The sequence below is a fragment of the Pan paniscus genome, chromosome 2, assembly GCF_029289425.2.
Source record: "Pan paniscus chromosome 2, NHGRI_mPanPan1-v2.0_pri, whole genome shotgun sequence".
NCBI lineage: Eukaryota > Metazoa > Chordata > Mammalia > Primates > Hominidae > Pan > Pan paniscus.
The window spans coordinates 127,951,260-127,970,957 of record NC_085926.1 but is presented as its reverse complement, the minus strand read 5'-3'; the positions used below and the strand labels follow the sequence as shown (position 1 = coordinate 127,970,957).

Genomic DNA, 19,698 nt, shown 5'->3' with positions numbered 1-19,698 from the left:
GCTTCCATGAATTTTAAAATAAGACCCACCGATTTGAGTAAGCAATTACTCTCTCGAAGGAGAAAAGTCCGAAAACAGAATGATGAAATCACTAGGACCTAACTGACCTGTGGAACTATTTTCTGCTTAGGAACTATCAACTTTCATTTCATCTCCAGATGGCATGGTCTCAGCTGTTATACAGTGTTTACAAATGTTCTCAATCAAGGGAATTTGTATCAATCTAGTAGAATAAATAAAATATTTGAGTTCTTAATTTCCTTTAATTAGGATAACCTTTTTCTTAAAGTGAAGACAATGGTTTTATTACATCTTTTTCTTCGGAAAAGATAGGCTGTATATTCTAGCAATTACGAATTTGTTATATATGATGATCTGGTTCTTGGAACGTTCTTGAAGCTAGTGTCTCTAAGGCAGGTGTGTACAGCAAGACGTGAATAACACAGCAATGGATGTTGAAAGCATTATAAGGCAATTGAGCTTGTCAGAACTACAAAATATTGCTGAGTGTGGATTGCTCGGAAATCGGAAAACATGACTTGTGTATTGCTTATATCCAAAATGCAGACACAATGCTGGGTATTGGTTTACTTGTTTCCGATTTTGCAACCCTCTTTTCCAGGCAAAAGAGGGTTGTATCCAAACGATACAGACCCACAGAGTCTAACAGATGTCTCTATATTCCTCCTTCTCGAACTCTCAGAGGATCCAGAACTGCAGCCGGTCGTCGCTGGGCTGTTCCTGTCCATGTGCCTGGTAATGGTGCTGGGGAACCTGCTCATCATCCTGGCCGTCAGCCCTGACTCCCACCTCCCCACCCCCATGTACTTCTTCCTCTCCAACCTGTCCTTGCCTGACATCGGTTTCACCTCCACCACAGTCCCCAAGATGAGTGTGGACATCCAGTCTCACAGCAGAGTCATCTCCTATGCAGGCTGCCTGACTCAGATGTCTCTCTTTGCCATTTTTGGAGGCATGGAAGAGAGACATGCTCCTGAGTGTGATGGCCTATGACCGGTTTGTAGCCATCTGTCACCCTCTATATCGTTCAGCCATCTTGAACCCGTTTTTCCGTGGCTTCCTAGATTTGTTGTCTTTGTTTTGTTTTTTTTTTTTCCTCAGTCTTTTAGACTCCCCGCTGCACAACTTGATTGCCTTAAAAATGACCTGCTTCAAGGATGTGGAAATTCCTAATTTCTTCTGGGAACCTTCTCAACTCCCCCATCTTGCATGTTGTGACACCTTCACCAGGAACATCAACATGTATTTCCCTGCTGCCGTATTTGGTTTTCTTCCCATCTCGGGGACCCTTTTCTCTTACTGTAAAATTGTTTCCTCCATTCTGAGGGTTTCATCATCAGGTGGGAAGTATAAACCTTCTCCACCTGTGGGTCTCACCTGTCAGTTGTTTGCTGATTTTATGGAACAGGCGTTGGAGGGTGCCTCGGTTCAGATGTGTCATCTTCCCCGAGAAAGGGTGCAGTGGCCTCAGTGATGTACACGGTGGTCACCCCCATGCTGAACCCCTTCGTCTACAGCCTGAGAAACGGGCATATTAAAAGTGTCCTGCAGCGGCCGCACAGCAGCACAGTCTAATCTCAATACCTTCTTATCTGTTCCATTCCTTTTGTAGGGTGGGTTAAAAAAGGCAGCAAGGTCAAATAAGAATGATATCACAGGGTGAACACCCACTGTGACATTACGAGTAATACCTCCCTAGGATATAAAAAATACTGTCACAGAGTACACACACATGGGGTACACCCACGGTGATATTAGAAGCACTATCTCCCTTAAATATTATGAAAAATATCACAGGGTGTGCACACTGTGTGATATGAGGAGTCATATTTACCCTGGATATCACGACTCGTATCAAGAGTGTACACACACCGGTTACACGCCCTGTGATATCAGGAGTTACATCTCCCTAGGATATTATGAATAATATCACAGGGTATACACTATGTGTGAACATCCACTGTGACATTTGAACTCATATCTCTCTATGAGATTACAAATAATAGCAAAGTGTGTACACCCCTGTGACATATTAGGAGTAACATCCTTCTAGGGTATTGCAGATAACATCACAAGGTGTACACCTTCTGTGACCTTTAGCGCACACTTTGTGCCATTCAAGGAAACATCCCCCTAGGATATTATGAATAATGACACAGGCGGTTGACACACATGGTGTACATCTCCTGTGCCATCAGGAGTAATATTCCCCTAGGATATTACGAATAATATCACAGCAGGTGTACACATACGGTGTTCACCCCATGTGACATGAGGAGGAACATGCCCCTAGGATATTAGGAAAAGTATCACAGGCTTTGAATACGCATGATATACACCCCCGGTGACATTGAAAGTAACATCCCCCTAGGATATTACGAATAATATCACAGGGAGTACACCCCGTGTGACATTAGGAGTAACATCCCCCGAGGATATAACGAATAACATCAGGGGGCATACATACATAGTGACCTTAGTGGTAACATCTCTTTAGGATATTACCGATAATATCACAGGGTGTACACTGACCGTGATATTAGGAATCCCATTTTCCTAGGATATTATGGATAATATCACAGGAGGTGTTCACACACAATGTGTAGACCATGTGTGTACACCCAATGTGATATTTGAAGTCATATGTCCCTAGGATCTTACGAATATTATCAAAGGGTGTACACCCCATGTGACATTAAAAGTAACATCCCTTTTGGATATTCTGAATGCTATCACAGGGTGTGATATTAGGAGTGTGATATTAGGAGTAACCTCTTCCTAGAATAACCCATGTGATATTAGGAGTAACCCCTTCCTAGGATATTATGAATAACATCACAGAGTGTACACCCCTGTGACTTTAAAAGTAACACCCCCCTAGAATATTACAAAAATATAACAGAGTGTACAACCCCTGTGACATTACGAGTAACATCTCCCTAGGATATTTCGAATGATGTCACTGGGGGCACACTCTCTGTGATATTAGCAGCAACATCTTTCTAGGAGATTACGAATGATATCACAAGGTGTGCACTCACTCTGATATTGGAAGGAATATCTCCCTAGGATATAAGCTATCACATCACAGAGTGTACACACATGGTGTACACCCATTGTGTTATTAGAAGCAATATCTCCCTATGATATTATGAAAAATATCAGAGGGTGTACCCTCTGTGGGATACTAGAAGTAATGTTTACCATGGATATTACAAATAATATCACAGGATGTACACACATGTGGTACACCCACTGTGATATTAGGAGTTATATCTCCCTCAGATATTACAAATAATATCCCAGTGGGTGCAGCCCATGAGTGTACACCCACTGTGATCATTAAAGTAATATCTCTCTATAAGATTACAAATAATATCGAAGGCTGTACACCCCCTGTGACATTAGGAGTAACATCCCCCTACAATATCGGGAGCAATATCACACGGTGTACACCCCTGTAACTTTAGGGGTAACATCCCCACAGAATAGTACTAATAATATCACAAGGTGTACACGCATTGTGACATTAGTAGTAGTATCCAGCTAGCATATTTTCAATAATATCACAGAAGGAACACACCTGTGACATTAAGAGTGACATCCCCCTAGAATAATAAGAATACTATCAGAGGGTGTACACCCCCTGTGATATTAGGAGAATCATCTCATCAGAATATTACGAATAATGTCACAGGGTGTTATCTTCTGTGACATTAGGAGTATAGACCCCTGGGAAATTATGAATACTATCACAGGGTGTACATCCCTGTGACATTAGGAGTAACATCCTTCTAGAATATCATGAATAATATCAGAATGCTTACACCGCCTGTGTCATTAACAGCACAATTGCCCTAGGATATTATGAAATAGAAGACAGGAAGTACACGCCATGTGACATTAGAAGTCACATCCCCCGAGGATATAACGAATAATATCAGAGAATGTACATGCATTGGGACATCAGGAGTCACATCTCTTTAGGACAATACAAACAATATCAAAGGGTGTACACGCATTGTGAAATTAGTAGTGAACTCCCGCTGGGATATTACGAATTTTATGACAGGGTCTACACGCCCTGACACATTAGTAGTCACGTTTTCCTAGAATATGACGAAGAATATTAAAGGGTGTACAGGACCTGTGATTTACGAGTAACATTTCTATAGAAGATTACACGTAATATCACTGTGTGTACACCCTGTGTGACGTTAGGAGTCACATCCCACAAAACTATAACGAAAAATTTCACAAGGTGAGCAACATCTGTGACATTAAAAGCAACAATTCCCTAGAATATGACGATAATATCACAGAGTGTATACCCTCGGTGATATGAGGAGTGATATCTCACAAGGGTAATACGAGTAATTTGAAAAGGCGTACAAACCCTGTGACATAAGGAGTGACATCCCTCCAGGATATTCCGAATCATACCACAGGGAAAATATTCCGTGTGACAATAAAATCAACCTCCCCTTAGGAGATTAAGAATCATAACACAACCTGTACACACATTGTGACATCATTATTAACATCCTGCTAGGGTATTGCGAATAATATCAGAGTGTGTAGAGAATTGTGACATCAGGATTCACATTTCGCTACAATAGCACGAATAATATCACAGGGTGTATATCCCCTGGGACTTAAACAGTGACACCTTCCTAGAATATGGAAAATAATGTCCCAGGGTGTAGACCAAGTGTGGCAGTAGAGAAAACATGCTAGGACAAAGGGAAGTAATATCACCCCCTCTCCCCACCTGGATATTACGAGCCACATCGCAGGGGGAACAGGGCGCCCCACGTGATGCGGGGAGTAATATCACCCGCCTCTCCACCTCCGGATATTACGATCCAAATGGCAGGGGGGCGAGGCGCCCCCCACGATGCGGGGAGTAATATCACCCGCCTCTCCACCCCCGGATATTACGATCCAAATGGCAGGCGGGCGAGGCGCCCCCCGCGATGCGGGGAGTAATATCACCCGCCTCTCCCCACGCGGATATTACGATCCAAATGGCAGGGGGGCGAGGCGCCCCCTGCGATGCGGGGAGTAATACCACCCGCCTCTCCCCCCGCAGATATTAAGATCCAAATGGCAGGGGGGCGAGGCGCCCCCCGCGATGCGGGGAGTAAGAGCCAGCCCCTCTTGCCCCCCTGGCTCTTAGGATCCGCGGTGGAGTCACAGCCTGTTTATCATATTGTGAGTAATATCATCTCCCCCTCTGGAGATTATGAACCGTTTCGCAGACCTGTGTACACCCTTTGTGTACAGAGGTTGTACATCCGTCTGTATTGGGAGTCATATCATCCTCTTCCTCCCTGAATATTATGAACAGTATCACAGGGGTGTTTCTGCTCCCTGGGGTATCGGGTGTCATGTCCTCCTCTCACACGCTGCAATTAGAAATAATATCATTGGGGACGTGTCCACCTTCTGTGATGTTGAAAGTAATATTATCCTCTTCCTTCCAGGATCATGGGAACGATATCCTTGGGGGTGTCCACTTTCTGCCATACATGTAGTCATATCACCTCCTCGGCCTTGGAATATTTTTAAGGACCATCTCACACGGGGGTGTACACTTCCTGTGATGTTGGGAGTAATGGCATTCTCTTCTTCCGTGAATATTAGGAGCATATTCACCGGGTGGATGCACACCCAGTGCTATGTTGGGAGTAACGTCATACTCCACCCCCTGGAGATTATATTCGGATCAATATCACCGGCTGTGTGTACACCTACTGCGATATTGAACGTAGTGTCATGCTCTCTCCCTCCCTGGAGATTAGGAGCAATATCACAGGTGGGTGTACACCCCCTGAGGTGTTAGGGCGTAATATTAGTATGAATTATTCCTCATTTTTTATTATCAGGAATATGAATGACCGATATTAATATTAATATTAAGAAATAATTGCTAATAAATGTTTCCCATTATTAATATTAATATTAATTATTAGGAGCTAATATTACTGTGTTCTAATGAATAAGATCAATATCAGTTATTAATATCAGGCGTCATTAATCATTAATATTAATCATTTATTTTTATCATTTTTATAACTATTTAATAGTAATTATCATTATTATCGTTATTATCGTTATTGATTTTAAAAATTATATTATGGGCTATTGATATTGATAATTATTAGTGTCAATTAATAATTGAGATTATTAATTGCAGTAAGTCGCATTGCGCCATTCCACCCCTCCCTTGGCAGCTCGTTTACAACCCAAAACGGGGACACAAATGCCCCTGAGAGTGCAGCGTTATACTGGGATAGACGAGGATGGTCACGTAGTGGAGAGGCGTGTTTTTGGGTACCAGCACTTCACCTGCGTCGACCTTCTCAACTGGAAAAACAATACACCGCCCTATACCGAAAAGCCACAAGCAGTAATTGATTTGCTCCAAGCTGTTATTCAGACCCACAACCCCACCTGGGCTGATTGGCACCAGTTGCTCGTGTTCCTCTTTAACAGCGAAGAAAGGCAGAGAGTCCTCCAAGCAGGAACTAAGTGGCTAGAGGAACATGCACCAGCTGATTATCAAAACCCCCAAGAATATGGAAGGACCCAGTTGCCAGGAACCGACCCCCAGTTGGACCCACATGAAAGAGAGGAGATGCAAAGGCTAAATCCAGACAGCGAAGCTCTCTTGGAAGGATTAATGAAGGGAGCTCAGAAGACCACAAACGTTAACAAGCTCTCTGAGGTCATTCAGGGAAAAGAAGAAAGTCCAGCACAATTCTACGAGAGACTGTGTGAGGCCTATCGTATGTATACTCCCTTTGATCCCGATAGCCCTGAAAATCAGCGCATGATTCACATGGCTTTAGTCCGTCAAAGCGCAGAAGACATGAGAAGAAAACTGCAGAAACAGGCTGGACTTGCAGGGATGAATCCATCACAATTACTAGAAATAGCTAGCCAGGTGTTCATAAACAGGGATGCAGTAAGCCCTAAGGAAAATGGCAAAGAGAATGGAGGTCAGGCCTGGGGACACGCCGACCTGTTTGTCAGCTGCAGCAATCAGAGGGGCCCCCCCAAAGAGGCAAGGGAAAGGGGGCCCTGGGAAAGAAACTCAGCTTGGCTGTCAGAGTTTGCAGCGCAACCAGTGTGCTCATTGTAAAGAAATAGGATAGTGGAAGAACAAACGCCCTCAGCTCAAAAGAAAACAAGGTGACTCAGAGCAGGAGGCCCTGGACAAGGAGGAAGGGGCCCTGCTCAACCTGGCGGAAGGGTTCTTGGACTGAGGGAGACCAGGCTCAAGCATCCCCAAAGAGCCTCTGCTCAGAATGCCAGTCGGGGGTGGAGACGTTGACTTTCTTGTAGATAGCGGTGCTGAACATTCGCTAGCAAGCGCCCCGGTCGCCCCCTTATCCAAAAAGACTATTGACATCATCAGAGCCACGGGGGTTTCAGCAAAGCAAGCTTTCTGCTTGTCTCGGACTTGTACTGTAGGAGGACATAAAGTCATTCATCAGTTTTGGTACATGCCTGACTGTCCCTTGACCTTTTTGGGAAGGGACTTGCTCAGCAAGCTGAGAGCCACTATGTCTTTGACAGAGCATGGCTCTTTGCTGCTAAAGTTACCCGGAACGGGAGTCATTATGACCCTTATGGTCCCCTGAGAGGAGGAATGGAGACTTTTCTTAACGGAGCCGGGCCAAGAGAGAAGACCAGCTCTGGCTAAGCGGTGGCCAAGAGTACGGGCAGAAGACAACCCTCCGGGATTGGCCAGTTAAGACTGGGGCCCAGCTGGTGAGGCAAAAACAGGACCCAGTCCCCAGAGAAGCCCTTCAAGGTATCCAGGTCCGTCTCAAGCACCTGAGAACTTTTGGAATTATTGGTCCTCGTCAGTCTCCATGGAACACTCCCCTCCTGCCTGTTCCCAAGCCTAAGACCAAGGACTACCGGCCGGCACAGGATTTGCGCTTGCTTCATCAAGCTACACTGACTTTCCATCCAACAGTACCTAACCCGTCCACATTGTTGGGGTTGCTGCCAGCTGAGGACAGCTGGTTCACCTGCTTGGACCTGAAAGACGCTTTCTTTCCTATCAGATTAGCCCCTGAGAGGCAGAAGCTGTTTGCCTTTCAGTGGGAAGATCCGGAGTCAGGTGTCACTACTCAGTACACTTGGACCAGGCTTCCCCAAGGGTTCAAGAACTCCCCCACCATCTTCGGGGAGGTGTTGGCTCGAGACCTGCAGAAGTTTCCCAGCAGAGACCTAGGCTGCATGTTGCTCCAGTAGGTTGATGACCTTCTGCTGGGACACCCCACGGCAGTCGGGTGTGCCAAGGGAACAGATGCCCTACACCGGCACCTGGAGGACTGTGGGTAGAAGGTGTCCAAGAAGAAAGCTCAGATCTGCTGATGGCAGGTACGTTGCTTGGGATTGACTATCCGACAGGGGTCAGAAAGCAGCCCGGAATCAGAATGAAAGCAGGTCATTTGCAATCTAGCGAAGCCTAAGAGCAGGAGGCAGGTGAGAGAATTCTTAGGAGCTGTGGGGTTTTGTAGACTGTGGATCCCAAACTTTGCAGTATTAGCCAAGCCTTTGTATGAGGTCACAAAGGGGGCAGGGACCGGGAACCTTTGGAATGCGGATCCCAACAACAGCAAGTCTTTCATGAGTTAAAGGAAAAACTTCTGGCAGCCCCAGCCCTGGGGCTACCTGATCTGACAAAGCCTTTTCCATTGTATGCATCAGCAAGAGAAAGGATGGCAGCTGGACTTTGAACCCAAACTGTAGGGCCCTGGCTGAGGCTGGTGGCCTACCTCTCTAAACAACTAGACGGGGTTTCTAAAGGATGGCCCCCCTGTTTGAGGGCCTTGGCAGCAACTGCCCTGCTAGTACAAGAAGCAAATAAGCTGACTCTTGGGCAAAACCTGAACATAAAGGCCTCCCGTGCTGTGGTGACTTTAATGAATACTAAAGGACATCGTTGGCTAACGGATGCCAGACTCACCAAGTACCAAACTTTGCTCTGTGAAAATCCCCGTATAACCACTGAAGTTTGTAACACCCTACACCCCGCCACCTTGCTCCCGGTATCAGAGAGCCCTGTTGAGCCTGATTGTGTAGAAGTGTTGGACTCAGTTGACTCTAGCAGACCTGACCTCTGGGACCAGGCTTGGGCATCAGTAGACTGGGAACTATACTTGGATGGGAGCAGCTTCTTCAACCCCCAAGGAGAGAGAGGTGCAGGGTATGCAGTGATAACCCTGGACACTGTTATTGAAGCCAGATCATTGCCCCAGGCCACTTCAGCCCAGAAAGCTGAACTCGTTGCTTTCATTCGGGCCTTAGAACTCAGTGAGGTTGAGACTGTCAACATTTACACTGATTCTCGGTATGTCTTTTCAACCCTTCAAGTGCATGGAGCATGATAGAAAGAAAAGGGTCTACTGAACTCTGGGGGAAAAGACAGAAAATAACAACAAGAAATCTTGCAATGATTAGAAGCAATATGGAAACCCCACAAGGTGGCAGTTATGCATTGCAGAGGACACCAGCGAGCTTCCACCTTGCTGGGTTTGGGGAATTCCCGCGCTGACTCAGAGGCTCGAAAAGCAGCATCTGCCCCCTTCCGGGCATCAGTGCTCCCTCAAGCACCTGATCTTGGACCTACTTCTTCTAAAGAAGAAAAGGACCTTCTCCAGGTAGAGGGAAGGACAAGTGATCGAGGAAGGATGGATTCGGTTACCAGATAGGAGAGTAGCTGTGCCACAGCTGCTAGGAGCTGCAGTTGTACTGGCTGTGCAAGAAACCACCCATCGAGGTCAGGAGTCACTGGAAAAGTTGTTAGGCTGGTATTTCTACATCTCCCCTCTGTCAGCCCTTGCCAAAATGGTGAGGCAGTGGTGTGTTACCTGCCAACAGCATGATGTGAGGCAAGGTCCAGCCGTTCCGCCCGGCATACAAGCTTATGGAGCAGCCCCCTTTGAAGGTCTCCAGGTGGACTTCACAGAGATGCCAAAGTGCGGAGGTAACAAGTATGTACTAGTTCTTGGGCGTACCTACTCTGGGTGGGTGGAGGCCTATCCAACACGAACTGAGAAAGCTGGTGAAGAAACCCCTGTGCTTCTTCGAGATCTGATTCCTAGATTTCGACTGCCTTACGGATCAGCTCAGACAACGGGCCTGTGTTTTTGGCTGCCTTGGTACAGAAGACGGCAAAGGTATTGGGGATCACACGGAAACTGCATGCCGCCTCCCGGCCTCAGAGTTCCGGAAAGGTGGAGGGGATGAATCGGGCCATCAAAAATAGTCCTGTTGTCTTCCCCGCTGGATATTTAAAACAACACAGCAAGGGGCGTCAAACCACCTCCTAAATTTGAGGGAACGTTATCCTCTCCCCCGCTCCCCCGGCCCCGGATATTAGAGACAATAACACACGGGTGATGTACACCCACTGCTTTATTGGCAGTAACATCATCCTCTCCCTTCTTGGATATTAGGAACAATATCACACTGTGCGTGTACGCCTGTCATGAAATTCTATGGAATGTCATCCTGCGCCTCCCTGGATATGACGAACAATATCACGGGGGATGTGCAACTTCTGAGATATTGGAAGTGATATCATCCTCTCCCCTCTGGAAGTTAGGGACAATATCACAGGGGTAGTGTACACCCTCTGGGATGTTGGGACTAATATCATCCTCCCGCCCACTGGATATTAAAAACCATATCACAAGGGGTGTGTACACACACTTCGATATTGGTATGAATACCATCCTCTCCCTCTTTGGATATTCGGTGCCATATTTCAGGTGGGGTATAGACCACCTGCAATATTGGAGGTAATATGATTTTCTCCCCCCCTGGATATCACAAACAATATCACAGGGGTTGTGAACAACCCCTGCAGTACTTGGAGCAATATCATCTTCTCCCCTCACGATTACTAAGAACAAAATCGTAGGCGTGGGGGATGTACACCCCCTTTCATATTTGATATCATCCTCTTCCCCCCTGGATATTAGGAGCAATATCAGGAAGGGAGGTACAGACCCTGCGACCTTTGCTGTCATATAATTGTCTCTCCCTTAGATATTAGGAGAAAATGTCACTGGGGATGTGAACAGCCCTGCGTTATTGAGAGTAGTATCATCCTCTCCCCCCTTGCATATTGGGAACAACATCACAGGTGGGTTGTACTGCCTCTGTGATATTGGGAGTGAAATTTTCCTCTCTTCCCCTGGACATTAGGAAGGGTATCAGAGGGGGAGGGTGTACATTCCCTGCCATATTCAACGTAACCTTATCCTCTCCCTCCCAGGGTATTCAGAACAATATTACAGGAGGGGTGTACACCCTCTGCGATATTGAGAGTCATGTCATCCTCTTTCACTCTGGATATTAGGAACAATATCACAGGGTTGTGTACACCCCCTGCGATATTGGGAGTGATATCATCCTCTCTCCCTCTGGATATTAGGAAGAGTATCACAGGGCTGTGGAAACCCCCTGCGGTACTGGGAGTAATATCATCCTCTCTCCCTCCAGAAATAGGAAGATTTTCACAGGGTTGTGTACACCCCCTGCGATATTGGGAGTGAGATCATCCTCTCCATCCAGGAAATGACTAACAAGGTCACAGGGGGGTGTACTCCCCCTGCGATGTTGGGAGTAATGTCGTCCTCCCCAAACCTGGATGTTAGCAATGAGATCACAGAGGGGGTGTACACACCCTGCAACATTGGAAGTAATATGATCCTCTCCCCACCTGGATACTGGGAAAGATACCACAGCGCGGGTATACGTTTCCTACGTTGTTGGGAGTAATATCATTCTTTTCCTTTCTGGATATTAGGAAGAATATCACAGGGGTGCTGTACAATTACTTCGATATGGGAAGTAATATCATGCTCTATTTTCCTGGATATTGGGCACAGAAACACAAAAGGGTGTACAACCCGTGCGATATTGGGAGTAATAGCATACTCTCCTTCCCTGGATGTCAGAAAACAATATCATCAGGGCTGAACACCCCCCGCGATAATGGAAGTCATGTTTACTCTTTCACAGGCCATTTGGAACAATATCACAGGGGGTGTTTACAAACAGGGGTGGTGTACACCCTCTGTGATATTGGGAGTAACATCATTCTCTCCACCTCCAGATATTAAGAACAATATCCCGGCGGGAGGTGGTACACCCCCAGTGATATTGCGAATAATGTCATCCTCTCCTTCCCTGGATATTAGGAAGAATATCACAGGGGGGTGTACACCTTCTGTGATATTGGAAGCAATATCATCCTCTCCCCCGCTGGATATTAGAAAAAAATATCACTCACGGTGTACACCCACTGTGATATGAAGAGTAATATCTTCCTAGGGTACTACGAATAATTTCACAGTCTGTACACACATGGTGTACACTCACTGTGATATTAGGAGTAATATCTACCTAGTAGATAACAAATAACATCGCAGGGTGTACACCCACTTCGATATTAGCTGTAATTTTTTTAAGTTGTTACAAATAAGATCACAGGGTGTACAAACATGGTGTACACACACTGTGATATCAGGAGTCGTATCTCTGTAATATATTATGAATAATATCACAGGGTGTACACCCACTGTATTATTAGGAGTAATATCTCTGTAGGATATTACAATTAAGATCACAGGGTGTAGAGCCACGGTGATATTAGGAGCAATGTCTTTCTAGGATATTACAAATAATATCACAGGGTGTACGCCCACTCTACTGTCAGGAGCAATATCTCCCTAGGTTATCAAAAATCCTATCACAGGGTGTCCAATCTCTGCCTTCCAGGTTCTAAGGGATTCTCCTGCTTCAGCCTCCCGAGTAGCTAGGGTTACCCGCCACCACGCTCGGCTGATTTTTTTTTTTTTTTTCCACTGGAGACGGGGTTTCACCATGTTGGCCAGGCTGGTCTGGAACTCCTGACCTCAGGTGATCCATCAGCCTCGGCCGCCCAAAGTGCAGGGATTACAGGTGTGAGCCATGGTGCTGGGCCAAGAGTTCTATATTCAATTCATTTGGAAACAGAGCTCCCATCTTTGAGTGTGCATGTACTTTTATGAAGAAATGATGTCAGAAAACCAAAGCATGATAATAAATATGAAAAGTAACAGGCATGTGAAAAGGTCTTCCGATTGAGAACTATAAGGTTCGATGTCGTTTTCAGATAATGGGGTCCTAGCTCTTGTGTCATCCTTTTACATATTCTACATCCATGCAAGTTGTAGCACGGTGTCAGAATAAAGTAGAGTGTATTTCACAGCTTCTTAATTTCTTTCAATTAGACTGAGATCTTTTTCTTAAAGAGAGAAGGACATTGTCATTGCGTTGTATTTTTTCTGAAAAGAGTAGGCCGTATTTTACTGAGATCACGGATTTGTTATATATGACGTTTTGGTCTTCTAATATTCTTCAGTGGATTTTCTCTAAAGTAGTATGTACAGAAAGCCTTGTACAGCAAAAAAGTAAATCACATAATAATTCTGAGATTTTTGGAATTGTCACAGCTGAGAAACATTGCTGGCCGTGTATGGTCCGCAAGTGTGAAGATGTTCCTTGTGAATTGCTTGCATCCAGCATTAAGGGCTGGTTTTTATCTTTTATTTTTCCAATCCTCTTTCCTTCTCAAGGTGTCCAAGACACACAGAGCCACGGAATCTCACAGGTGTCTGAGAATTCCTCCTCCTGGGACTCTCAGAGGATCCAGAACTGCAGCCGTCCTCACTTTGCTGTCCCTGTCCCTGACCATGTATCTGGTCAAGGTGCTGAGGAACCTGCTCAGCATCCTGGCTGTCCGCTCTGACCCCCCCCTCCACACCCCCATGTTCTTCTTCCTCTCCAACCTGTGCTGGGCTGACATCGGTTTCACCTCAGCCACGGTTCCCAAGATGATTGTGGACATGCAGTCGCATAGCAGAGTCATCTCTCATGCGGGCTGCCTGACGCAGATGTCTTTCTTGGTCCTTTTTGCATGTATAGAAAGCATGCTCCTGACTGTGATGGCCTATGACTGCTTTGTAGCCATCTGTCACCCTCTGCACTACCCAGTCATCGTGAATCCTCACCTCTGTGTCTTCTTCGTTTTGGTGTCCTTTTTCCTTAGCCTGTTGGATTCCCAGCTGCACAGTTGGATTGTGTTACAATTCACCATCATCAAGAATGTGGAAATCTCTAATTTTGTCTGTGACCCCTCTCAACTTCTCAAACTTGCCTGTTCTGACAGCGTCATCAATAGCATATTCATATATTTCCATAGTACTATGTTTGGTTTTCTTCCCATTTCAGGGATCCTTTTGTCTTACTATAAAATCGTCTCCTCCATTCTAAGGATTTCATCGTCAGATGGGAAGTGTAAAGCCTTCTCCACCTGTGGCTGTCACCTAGCAGTTGTTTGCTGATTTTATGGAACAGGCGTTGGCATGTACCTGACTTCAGCTGTGTCACCACCCCCCAGGAATGGTGTGGTGGCGTCAGTGATGTACGCTGTGGTCACCCCCATGCTGAACCTTTTCATCTACAGCCTGAGAAACAGGGACATACAAAGTGCCCTGCAGAGGCTGCACAGCAGAACAGTCGAATCTCATGATCTGTTCCATCCTTTTTCTTGTGTAGGTGAGAAAGGGCAACCACATTAAATCTCAACATCTGCAAATCCTGCCCGTTAGTCACATTATTTTTGTGGCTTGATGGCTTTTATTCCTTTCCGCATTTCCTTTGTGAATATTGCTCTCTTCGTTATGCCTTTAACTGGAATGGGTGCGGATTCTGGGATCCTTTGTTTAGCAGAACCCGCACGACGGAATCCTCTCTACCTAGGTGGCCTCTTTTAGTTTCTGAGCAATAACCCTGTCATCCAAGTGGAATCACAACCATCTTTTTATATACACGAAGTCCTCACTTCGTTTTGGAATTCCCTGAAAACTGACTTTATGGAAACAATGTACAGGAGGTCCTCCAACTCCATTGGTTGTTCAAAGTTGTGTAGTTACACTGTTGATGAAAAATAAGTGGTTTCACTATACATAATTTTGCTTCAAGGTGAAGTTTCCAAGAGACTTTCAAAGATGTTAAGTGAGGACATACTGTACATCAAATTCATATCCTCTTCCAGAGTTCCTGTGGAATTTCTTTATAAACTGCTTCTAGAGAATCTATTTAGGCAGGTTATGTGTAGAGATCCATGTCGCCGTTCCTCAATCTTGGCTTTGAGTCAAATCACCTGGGGAGCTTACAAATGATGAGGCCTGGGTCTCAATACCTGAGATTCTGATTTCCTTGTACCTGTGTGAGTATGTGGATTTTTTTTCTTTTAAAGCACCAGAGGTGGTTCCAATGACGAAGTTTTTAGAGGCATCAAGCTCCAATGAGTAAGAACAGAAATTAATTGTAATATGATTTCTTCAAATATTATCTTCAAATGCATTGTCCATCAACACCATACAAATGTTTATTATGCTGTTTTTTCTTACCATTTTGCATTTTCTATTTCTTTCTTTTCCTTTTTTTTTTTTTAAGTCAGAGTTTCACTCTTGTTGCCCAGGCTAGAGTTCAATGGCACGGTCTCGACTCACTGCAACCTCTGCCTCCCGTATTCAAGCAATTCTCCTGTCTCAGCCTTCCAAGTAGCTGGGATTACAGGCATGCGCTACCGTGCCTGGCTAATTTTTTTTTTTTTTTTTTTTTTTTTGTATTGTTAAGAGAGACAGTGTTTCTCCATTTTGGTGAGGCTGGTCTTGAACTCCCGACCTCAGGTGATCCGCCCGCTTCCGCCTCCCAAAGTGCTGGGATTACAGGCATGAGCGACCGCGCCCAGCCACCACTTAGCATTTACATTTTACATTTGTTAAAGTTATAGATTTATACACACGTTGATTGCTGCTTTGTTATACACTTGCATATACATAAGATGGGAAATAGAAAAGAATAAAATGGGCACAGTATCCCTGAAGTTTCACATTCCGAGACATTTTAAAAATATTTGCTCTTCAGAAATTTGTTTCAATGAAGAAACTGTGGTATACACACCCGGTGAAATATGATTCAGCCTAAAAAGGAAGAAACTCCTCTCCGCTGCGGACAAAATGGATGAGATTGCAGGTATGCATATTAAATGAAATAAGCCTGGCACTGAATGACAAATATTTCATGTCCTCACTTCTATGTAGGAAGAAAAAAGGAAACCTTGGCCAGGTGTGGTGGCTCAGACCTGTAATCCCAGCACTGTGGGAGGCCGAGTCGCACAGATCACTTGAGTCCAGGAGTTCGAGACCCACCTGGCCAAACATGGTGAAACCCCGTCTCTACGGAAAACACAAACAATGAGCCGGGCGTGGTGACGCGTGCCTGTAGTCTTAGCTACTCAGAGGGCTGAGGCCCAAGAAGCGCTTGAACTTGGGAGGCGGAGCTTGCAGTGAGCCCAGATTGTGCTTGTGTACTCCAACCTGGGCAACAGAAAGAGACTCCATCACACACCCACACACAAAAGGAATCTCAGGAAGGTGGAAACTATAAAGGTGATTAGCAGACACTAGGAAGCAAAGGGGTGGAATCCGGAATGAAGACAAGTGGATAATTGGGTCCCAAAATACTGAAAGATGGAATAAGTGAGTTCTAGTGTTTGATAGTACAGTATGAAAATTTTAGTTCACAAAAATTGCTTGCATATTTCCAGATGCTTTGGTAAGAAGCTTCCTAACTTTCTCATTATACTGGTTTTTAAGCTCTTCTCTTTCTGCTCCTGAAATGATGCTGGCTTTTTGATTTTGTTTTTTGTTTTGAGATGGAGTTTCGCTCTTGTTGCCCAGGCTGGAGTGTCATGGTGCAATCTTGGCTCATCGCAACCTCTGCCTCCTGGGTTCAAGCAATTCTCCTGCCTCCACCTCCCGAGTAGCTGGGATTACACGCATGCAGCAGCACGCCTAGCTAATGTTGTATTTCTAGTAGAGACGGAGGTTTCTCCCTGTTGCTCAGGCTGTTCTTCAGCTCCTGACCTCAGGTGATCCGCCCGCCTCGGCCTCCCAAAGTGCTGGGATTACAGGCGTGAGCGACCGCGCCCGGCCCAGGCTGTATCCTGATCTGTTGTCTCTTGTTGTTTGTTTGTTTTGGAGCCCGGAAATAACTTCTCACCTATATGTTCAAATGGTTTTTCACATGAGTGCTAAGAAAGCTCATTGGTGGAAAAGCAGCCTTTTCAAGAAATGGTGTTGGAGAAACTTGATTTCCATAAGCACAAGGCTGAAGGTGGACCCTATGTCACACCAGGTGCAAAAATTAACGCAAACTGGATCAAAGACCTCACCCTAAGCGCCAAAAGTATCATACGCCTAAAAGAAAAGATTGGCCACAATTTCATGACATCAGATTGGGCAATGTTCTCTGGGATATGACACCAAAAGCATAGGCAACAAAATTAGATTCCTTGGATTACATCTAAATGACAGACCCTTTTGTGCAGCAAAAAACACTGTGAACTGAGTGAAACGATAACCCAAGGATTAGGAACAATATTTGCAAAGCATATATCTGAAAAGAGGCTGATATCCATTGTATATGAAGAACAGCTAGAACTAAACCACAAGAAACCCAAAGCATCCCATCAACAATGGCCAGAAGACTCGAGTAGACGCGTCCCTAAAGAAGATATAGCAATGGCAATAAGCATCTAAAATGATGTTCAAAATCACTCATCACAGGGAAGCGCAAATCAAACCAATAATGTGATACCACACATTAGAATGGATATGATAAACAAACAGGCATTGGTGAGACTAGAGGGAAGTAGGAATGCTCGAATGTGATCTGAGGGAATGTAAAACCGTGAAGGAACGGGGAAAATAGTATGGTGTGTGCTTGAAAAATTAGAAACAGAATGATCAGATGTTCCCGCAGTTGCATTTGTGGGTACCAACCAAAAAGAATTAGAAGCCAGGAGTGGAAGACAGATTTGTGTACACCCATATTCATAGAAGCATTATTGTGGAAGCAATTCAAGGGTTCGTGGACAGATGAATGAAAAAGCCCACTGCAGTTCCTTCATACAATGGAAGACTATTCAGCCTTAAAAAAGCAGGCACTTCTGGCTGGTGCGGTGGCTCATGCCTGTAATCGCAGCGTCTTGGAAGACCGAGGTGGGCAGATCACCTGAGGTCAGGAATTCAAGACTAGCCATCTTGGTGAAACCCTGTCTCTACTCAAAATGCAAAAAATGAGACGAGCGTGGTGGCGCGTGCCTATAGTCCCAACTACTCAGGAGGCTGAGGCACAAGAATGGCTGGAACCTGGGTGGCAGAGGTTACAATGAGCCCAGATTGTGCCACTGCACTCCAGCCTGTGCGACAGAGTGAGACTCCATGGAAACACAAAACAAAACAAAGTCAAATGAACAAACAAAGAAAAAACTAACAAACAAACAAAAAAAAAACAGAGAGGCACTTCTGATGCAGGCCGCAACATGGATGAACCTTGAAAACATTATCGTCAGTGAAATAAATAAATCCCTAAAGGATAAACACTCCCAGGCTCAGTGGCTGGCACCTGTAACCCCAGCACTTTGGGAGGCTGAGCCAGGCGGATCACTTCAGGTCAGGAGTTCGAGACCAGCCTGGCCAATATGGTCTCTATTAAAAATACAAAAATTAGCTGGGCGTGGTGGCGCACGCCTGTAATCCCAGCTACTCGGGAGACTGAGACACAAGAATCGCTTGAACCCATGATGTGGAGGTTGCAGTGAGGTGACATCATGCCCCTGCACTCCAGCCGGGGTGACAGAGAAAGACTCTGTTTCCAAAACAAAAAAATTAAACACGGTATGATTCCACTTATCTATCAAGTGTCTAGAGTAGTTAAATTCATAGAGTTGCAAACTAGAAAGGTGGCCCCCAGGGGCGGGTGAGAGAGAGGAGTGGAGAGCTTGGTGAATGGGTGCAATTTCCATTTTGAAAGATAAAACTGTTCCGGAGACGATGACGGTGATGGTTGCTAAACAATGTGAACGTACTTCATGTCATGAAACTGTAAAGTGAAAAAGCGTGGAAACTGTAAAGGTTTATACTGGCCATTCTATATGAACTAATATATATTTATAATTTTTAATATTGATACATGGTATATTTTCCCATAATAAAAGATGAAAATTAAAGCAGTTGGATGTTTAAAAAGAAAAGAAAGAAGTGAAGAATACACACCAGCTTTCTCCTGATTAGAGGAAGAGCCCCAAAGCTTCTATGGACACTCACTTTTCTCTTCTTCTTCTTGCATTATTAGGAGGAAATCCTTAGAGGTTGGGGAACTTGGGTGACTTTGGCTAATAAGGAGCTCTGTGCCTTGAGCCCCCCAGGCCACAGAATAGTAAATAGTCAGTCTGTGCCTCCAGCCCTGTAGTGTGAGGTTCCAGTCCTGTGGGCTCCACTCCCGTCACCTGTATCAAGAGCCTCACGTCTCACCCTGTCTTCTTGCAAGCCTTGAGGATGGAGTCTGAGCCTCCATGTTGCACCACACAGGGAGGATAGTGGACCTGTTCTCTGTGGTCATGGCCCAGCAGAGGGGAAGGGCAGTTCAGTGAGTGTAGGGAAAAGAAAGAGAGATCAGACTCTTACTGTGTCTATGTAGAAAGGAAAGACATAAGAGACTCCATTTTGAGAAAGACCTGTACTTTCA

At 45.2% G+C, this 19,698-nt stretch overlaps 2 pseudogenes; both read left to right on the top strand.

Moving 5' to 3' along the window:
* The first annotated feature begins 580 nt into the window (after positions 1-580).
* LOC100977659 (olfactory receptor 7E24-like) lies at positions 581-1,613 on the top strand (annotated as a pseudogene).
* A 10,978-nt stretch (positions 1,614-12,591) lies between these two features.
* On the top strand, positions 12,592-15,189 carry LOC117979760 (olfactory receptor 7E24-like; annotated as a pseudogene).
* Positions 15,190-19,698: the final 4,509 nt, after the last annotated feature.